This window comes from Rhinopithecus bieti, unplaced genomic scaffold (assembly GCF_001698545.2).
Source record: "Rhinopithecus bieti isolate Rb0 unplaced genomic scaffold, ASM169854v2 scaffold_42084, whole genome shotgun sequence".
Taxonomy (NCBI): Eukaryota; Metazoa; Chordata; class Mammalia; order Primates; family Cercopithecidae; genus Rhinopithecus; species Rhinopithecus bieti.
The window spans coordinates 2,712,982-2,720,318 of record NW_016818934.1 but is presented as its reverse complement, the minus strand read 5'-3'; positions in this window follow the sequence as shown (position 1 = coordinate 2,720,318).

The window sequence follows — 7,337 nt, the reverse complement described above, 5'->3', positions numbered from 1 at the left end:
CAAGGAAGAGGGCCGGCCAGCTCAGCTCTCAGAGGCTGCCTTTGTCTTTTGCAAACTTTTGTTAAGTTTCGTCTTAGTTTCAATCCAGGTTTGGTTTCCTTAGAGGGTGGGGATTGAAGAAGCTGAAAAAGTTAGCGGAAGTGGTCCTGGGGAGCTAAAGATGATGGGGTGGGATGGGAATGGGATGGGGCGGAGTGGGGCGGGGCAGGGTGGGATGGGGTGGGATGGGGTGGAATGAATGGGAGGGGATGGGATGGGTCAGGACTGGACCTGAGGGAACAGGATGGGAATCACTCATGGACCATACTCAGGATCTCAATGTACCCTCCCCATGCAGCTGCCTCACCTTCTACCCCCTCCACAGAGAGTGGAGAGCAAGGAACATGCTCCTTTGCCCCGTGCTGGTTGAAGGGGGGTCTGCAAGAGGTCTGGCAAGTGGACCTGTTTCTGGTCAGCTGGGTAGTCCACCTCCATCTCAGGATGACTACAGACATTCTTCCCCGGATCGTAGATCATCAGTGGGGGTCTCCCTCAACCCCTCCCTGTCATCTCCTGGCATCTTTCAGGAAGAAGCCCCCAAGTCTAGTTGCAGAGATGATACACTGGGACAAATATTAGGATATATGACCAAACACCCTACTGTTGTGGTGGTAGAGGGGAAACCAAACTAATTTAATGCCTGGGCCAGCCTCATGGTGGGTGGAGCAACTGGGAGGCAGCAGGGGAGAAGGAAGACTTTTATTGGCCGACCGGACGTGGTTTTCATTCTGCTCTTCTGGGCTGAGCAGCCGCCCTTCAGGGGGCAGAGGATGGGGAGGCGTCCAACCTCCCTCTCCCGGGGCTTAGATCAGAGCACCTTTTCTTTATTGTTTTGCTGATGGGGGTTCTGCAGATACAACATCACGCGAACATCCCTGGGTTTGGACATGAGCCCCACCTGCTCTCGCCCACAGGGCACTTGGCCTACAGTCTCCTAGGTGTACTGGAAGGTATCTGAGCACCTGGGACCAGCCCACCTGTCTCTTTCATTCCACCGAGGAATGAGCTAAACGAATCCTGCCCGCATCTGGCTCCAAGAAGAAATAAACCCATCAGGACACATGGAGATAGTTTCTCCCTGAACAGGATTGACATCTCCTTGCGGGCACCTGAGGGAGGTCAGGAGTTATAGTAAGAGTATCCCCCTCTGCTCAACAGCAACCCAGTCACTTCTTCAATGTCGTCCTGTCCCCCGTCTCCCCCACACACCTGCTGGCTGGGGTGAGTGAGCCCCACTTGCCACTTTGTGTGCGGGCAGCATCTCCTGCCACTCCCCACTCCCGGTGAAAATCCTCATTCTGTCTGCAGCCTCCCTCATCCCCTCCCCCTGGCCAAGCTACAACCCCTGGAATGCGTGAAGAACAGCTCTCCTGTTTGCCAAGCCACACTCACCACCATCACTGCACTAACAGATGGCACGCACACTGGTGAGGCAGGGAGTTATTGTAAAGATACAAAACCAAGGCACAGAGAAGAGAAAGTCCCATGCATGGCTAGGGAGAAACAACAAAGTGCTATTTGGGACCCTTAGTCATTCATTCATTCATTCATTCATTCATTCATTCATTCATTCAATGTTTGGGAGAGGCAGTGGGTAAGGACAAAAGATTTTAGAGTCAGACAGACCTGGCTTCAAATTATCCCAAGATCACTAGCAGATACATCCAGTAATTACCCTCACTGAGCCTCAGTTTCCTCATTAGTAAAATGGGAATGGTAAAGTTCTGGTTTCTGAGTGTTGTGAGGACTAAAGGAGACAACAGATGAGGGGTACTGGCAATGTCCAATGCACAGTAAGTGCACAATACATGAGGGCTCTTATTTTTTTAACTTTTATTTTGAAATAATTTCAAACAGAAAAATAGCACTAATACTTTAGCATGTGTTTCCTAAGAACAAGAATATTCTTCTGCATAACCACAGTATTTAATATACTATAAACATAATTTACATTTGTCATATTGATACTATTATTTTTTCCTAATCTGAAGTCCATATTCCAGTTCTGTCAATTATCCCAATAATGTTCTTATTATACTGCAAAAAACAAGCCTCCTAAGAGATCAAGACTTACTTTTAACTCTGTTTTTCTGTAGACTGAGGGTATATGGTCAAAGTACTGTATTCAAAAATTACTTGGAGCTGGGTGCAATGGCTCATGCCTGTAATCCCAACCCTTTGGAAGGCCGAGGCAGGAGGATTGCTTGAGCCAAGGAGTTCGAGACCAGGCTGGACAACATGGTGCAACCCCATCTCTACAAAAAAAAAAAAAAATACAAAAAGTTAGCTGGGTATGGTGGTGCACACCTGTAGTCCCAGCTACTTGGTGGGCTGAGGTAGGAGAATCACTTGAGCCTGGGAGGCAGAGCTTGCAGTGAGCCGAGATCGTGCCATTGCATTCCAGCCTGGGTGACAGAGTGAGACAAACAAAAGCAACAAAACCAAACTTACTTGGTTTCTTTTTTTTTCCCTTTAGTGTGGTTATTTTAGTAATTTGAAATACACCTGGATTCATTTGTTTCCATTTAACCTCAATTTTAGGGGTTGCCACATCCTTGTTGATTTACTATTAGTTTTTTAATACATATAATATTTATATAATTCTGAAAATGAAAACTCAGAGAAGCATCACTGTCACAAACTCCTCTCCAGTCTTCGTCCCTCACCTCGCCCTTCAAAGACAATTAATTTTATTCATTTCTAGTTTATCTTTCCTATGCTTCTTTTTGGAAAATAAATTAGCTGATACATACACTTTTTCTTATTTCCTTTATTTCTTACATAAAAGACAGTATACTACATATTCTCTTTGCGTTTTGCTGTTTTCACGTAACATTTCCTGAAAATCACTCCGTATCTGTTCAGAGATCTTGCCCGGTCATTCTTACGACTGGGCAGCACCCCACTGTGTGGCTGTCTCCTAGTTTATTCAACTCATCTCTTATGCTCTGACATTTAGGTAATTTCCTGTATTTTTGCCATTACAAATAATGCTGCCATGAGTGTGTGTACTTATGTATTTTCATACTGTTAAGATGTGTCTTCAGGGTAAATTCCTAGAAGGGGGTTACTGAGTGGAAAGGTAAATGTCTATGTAGTTTTCTCAGATGTCGACAAATTATCTTTCATGGGATTTTGCCATTTTGCATTTCCACCAGCAACGAATGTCTAAAAGGACCTGTCTCCCCACCGCCCTCAGCAGTGCGGATTGTCAAGCGATTGCATTTCTGCCTGTCTGATGAGTGACTTTTAGTTAGCATTTCTCTTAATATGAGTGAAGCTGAACATCTTCTTCTTTGTTTAAGGGCTATTTTTATATCTTTTATGTGTGTGAATTGTCTGTTCCTATCTTTTTACATTTTCTTATAGGATTTTAAGTCTCTTTTCCTTCAGTTTGTCCGTATTCTTCATCTGTTAGGGACAGCTCTTTTATTATTACTGTGTATTGCGTGCCTTCTCTGTGCCGGGTGCCATACTGGATACTAGGAGTCTTGGGTCTGGGATAGCCATAGTTTAGAAAGAAAGATAAACTATGATGACACCATGACCTCAGGGTTGTAACAGGCGCATGAAAAAGGTGGGAGGGAATTCTCTGCCTGATAGAACTCAGGAAGGCTTCACGGAGGAGGTGACCTCTAGAAAGCTAACTATCAAAACTATAAAATATGGAAAGGCAAATAGACCCAGTGGGGAAAGGCCAGAGCCCTGCTCCATGACTCTCTCCAGCACCTTTGATGCCCAGGCTTGGAACTGAGCTCAGACCCTCCCACCTAGACCTCCTCCAGGGTCACCCCAATATCCTTCCTTGGAGTCCCAGCTCTGCCTGGCATGTGGTCCACCAAGGCCTGCCAGCTGTCACAGCAACTCTCACTTACCCACGTGGGTGAGGACTCAACTTCTCAGTTGTTTCAGGCACAACTGGCCTCGCTGTCTTGTGCGTGTGTCCAAGAGAAGAGTGAGAGAGTACATTAGAGGCTCATACCCAGGAGAAATGTAATCCATTACCAAGAGGTCCTGTTTCCTCCACATGCCTGACATCTGTGGGTTTATAGCTAAAATTAGCCTTCACCTTCTCTCTGCCACCTGAGACTTTACTATCCCAGTCTGGGAGGATTCACATCCCTGTCTCCCCGTTTTTCCCCCCAGAAAAGAATCCAGGAATGGGTTCGTGGACTGGCTAGTTGTGAGGGATTGAGCTGTCAAAGGCCTGGCTGCAGTGGTCAGGAAGGGCTTCTGAGTAGGCAGCGGGTCTGAAGTAGACTGGGAAAATTGAATGGGATTCAGAGAAGCTGGAGAGGCAGTGAAGAGTGTGAGCAACACAGGAAGACATGAGTCCTGCACCCGGCACAGTGTGCACACCCAAAAAAAGTCAATAGCCTTTGTAGGATAATGGGTAGATGGGTGGATGGATGGAGGAATCCAGCAACTATGGAAGCCTAAGCAGGGACAGACTCAACAGGGGTAATGATGCGTGCAGGTACAAGCCTGGGAATGTTGAGTATTAGGGCAGATAAACAGCTGAGATAACCAGGCCCTAGATGCAGACAGGCTTGAACACAGTAGAAATCTATTTCTCCTGTTTGAGTCCAAGGCACAGTCCAAGTCCTGTCGGGGGCAGCTGTCTTCCTTGTGGTGATTCAGGTACCCAGGCTCATTCTCTTCTGCGGTTCCACCAACCCTGGCCTAAGACCTTGTGGTCTGCAACTGTGCAGTGGAAAGAAAACTTAGAGGAGGCACACCCACTGCTTAAAAGCCCCAGCCTGGGGTGGGGAGGAGGCGGGATTAGAGAGATGTCGATCAAAGGATATGAAATTTCAGTTAGGAGGAGAAATACATTCAAGAGAGCTATTGTACAACATGGTGACTATAGTTAATAACAATGCTGGACACTTGAAAATTGCTAAGGAAGTAAATTTTAAGTGTTCTCACCACACACACAAAAATGATAAGTGTATGTGGTAATACATATATTAATTAGTGTGATTTAGCCATTCCACAATGTTTACATATTTCAAAACATCATGCTGTATAGCATAAATACATGCAATTTTTATTTGTCAATAAGTAAATAAATAAAACCCAGCCCACAAATTCCCACCAGGAACACACATCATTTCCACTCATGCTCCTGGAGGGGTGGCCACTCTTCCATGTACTTGGGACCCTGAGCCCTTTTCTCTTTAATGGGTCCTGCCAAGTGACAGGCCTCAGGCCCCTCCCCTGCTGACGATGGCTTCCATAAACCTGAGCTTGCTCTCTTGGGTCCTCCAAGAGGTTTGCTGGCCTATACCTCCATATTTCCTGGTGACAAAAACTACAACTTTGGGCTCTCTTCACTGGGTAAATTTGGGCCCTAACCACCCCTTCCCTCATGCCTACGTGCACACAGGTGCTTGCCTGTGCATGCACACACACACACACACACATACACAAACATACACACACACGAGAACCGACCGGCTCAGGAGGAGACTCCAGCCTGCCCTCCACACTTGCCCCTAGAGAAGCCTCCTCCACAGGGCATGAAGAACAATGCCCAGCTCCAGGTTCAGATCCACGCCCCTTTCAAAGGTACCGAGAGAGGCCGATCAAAGGAGTGCACGCAGGAGGTCTAGCGTGTCCCGTTGCAGATGAAGGGGTCCAAACCAGCTACCCCTGCTTCCAGAGTACACAGCAATAGCTCCTGCCCAGCCTGCTCAGCCTCTGTGGTGCTTCCGGCTTCTGGTGCTCGCCTCCTTCAGGAAGCCTCCTGGATTGACACTCTGACCACAACCCACCATGCAATATCTCAGTGAGGGCTCATTTATTTGGTTCATGCTTGCTCTGTGAAAAGTTCTGGAGTCATTTAGTCTACGGGGCTCCTCTTCTTCATTGGAGAGTAACTCTCCAGTGCAGAGTGTGCGTAATTCTCCATTCTCGTTTTTTCTTTTTCTAGTTCATGTCTCACCCTGGAATCGTCTTGTATCTTCACATGGTCAAAGTCTGACTCTCTCTGATGGCACTTGCAGGTGGCCTTGATACAGGGGCAATGCAGCCACTGTCATGGCGTGGGATCAGCTCAGACACACCTGTCCCTTCCTATGCAGAGAAAGGGACTTTTCTTTGTTTCTACAACGTTTTAAAGAGAACATTGTATTGGTCCTTTACCCTTTGCCCTGTAAGCCATGAAACAGCCTTCAGGAAAAAGAAACACACACACACAAACACACACACACACACACACACACACACACGTCTGCTTTTAAAAAATGTTTAACCAAGACCTGGTGCGGTATGGCTCATGCCTGTAGTCCCAGAGCTTTGGTAGGCCGAGGCAGAAGAATCACTTGAGGCCAGGAGTTTGAGACCAACCTGGGCAACATAACAAGACCCCCAACTCTACAAAAATATAAAATATTAGCTGAACATGGTGGCGCATGCCTGTAGTCCCAGCACCTCCAGAAGCGGGGCGAGAGGATCGCTTGAGCCCAGGAGTTTGAGGTTGCATTGAGTTGTGATTGGGTAACTGCACTCCAGCCTGACCGACAGAGTGAGACCCTATCTCAAAATAATAATAATAATAATAAAATACTGATCAAAACAACTTTCCATTTTTGAAAATTGTATAGGCTTTATTTTATGTGAAAAAATATATATGTTAAATAAATCCAAATTTTATTCCCAGAAGAAACATAAAGTAGGCTTAAGAGTTTGCGTTGCTTTCATTTTTCTTCCTTTTCTCTCCCCGCTCCTGCCCCCCGCCCCCCCTTCCACCGCGACTCTCTCTCTCTCTTTGTTCTCTGGATTTCTTGTTGCACCCTCTCCTAACTCTTCCTGCTCTGGCTCCATGGGGCCCTTGGCTAACAGCTTCAATGGTTTTTATCTTGCACATCTTCGTTTGGGCCCACATCTATTTTAATTAATGTTAACATGGGTTTGTGTTGTGGCTCTCACGCTCTTTTTATGAACTTTCTTCTCTCGGCTCTGTTTTACGGCTCTCCATTTGGGCCGGTGCTGCATCAAATCTGTTTACTTCTGCTGCTGTGTTTGTGGGGAGGAAGGACACGGGTTTGGCATCAGATGGATCCGAAGATAGAAGGAGGGAGGCTGGGTCAGGACACGGGGTGTGTGAGACCTGCGGGGCGATGGTTAACTCAAGGGCAGCACCAGTAGGCGTCAAACACTACAGCCCCTTCTGTCCTGCTCAGAAGGGCCTCCCTCCTTGGTCACTTCATAAGCCATGTGTGGTTTCATGCTGTTCCAGCCAGGGCTGGCCCAGTGGCCCTGGCTGCGTCTTTTCAGAGGATTTGTTTGTGGGG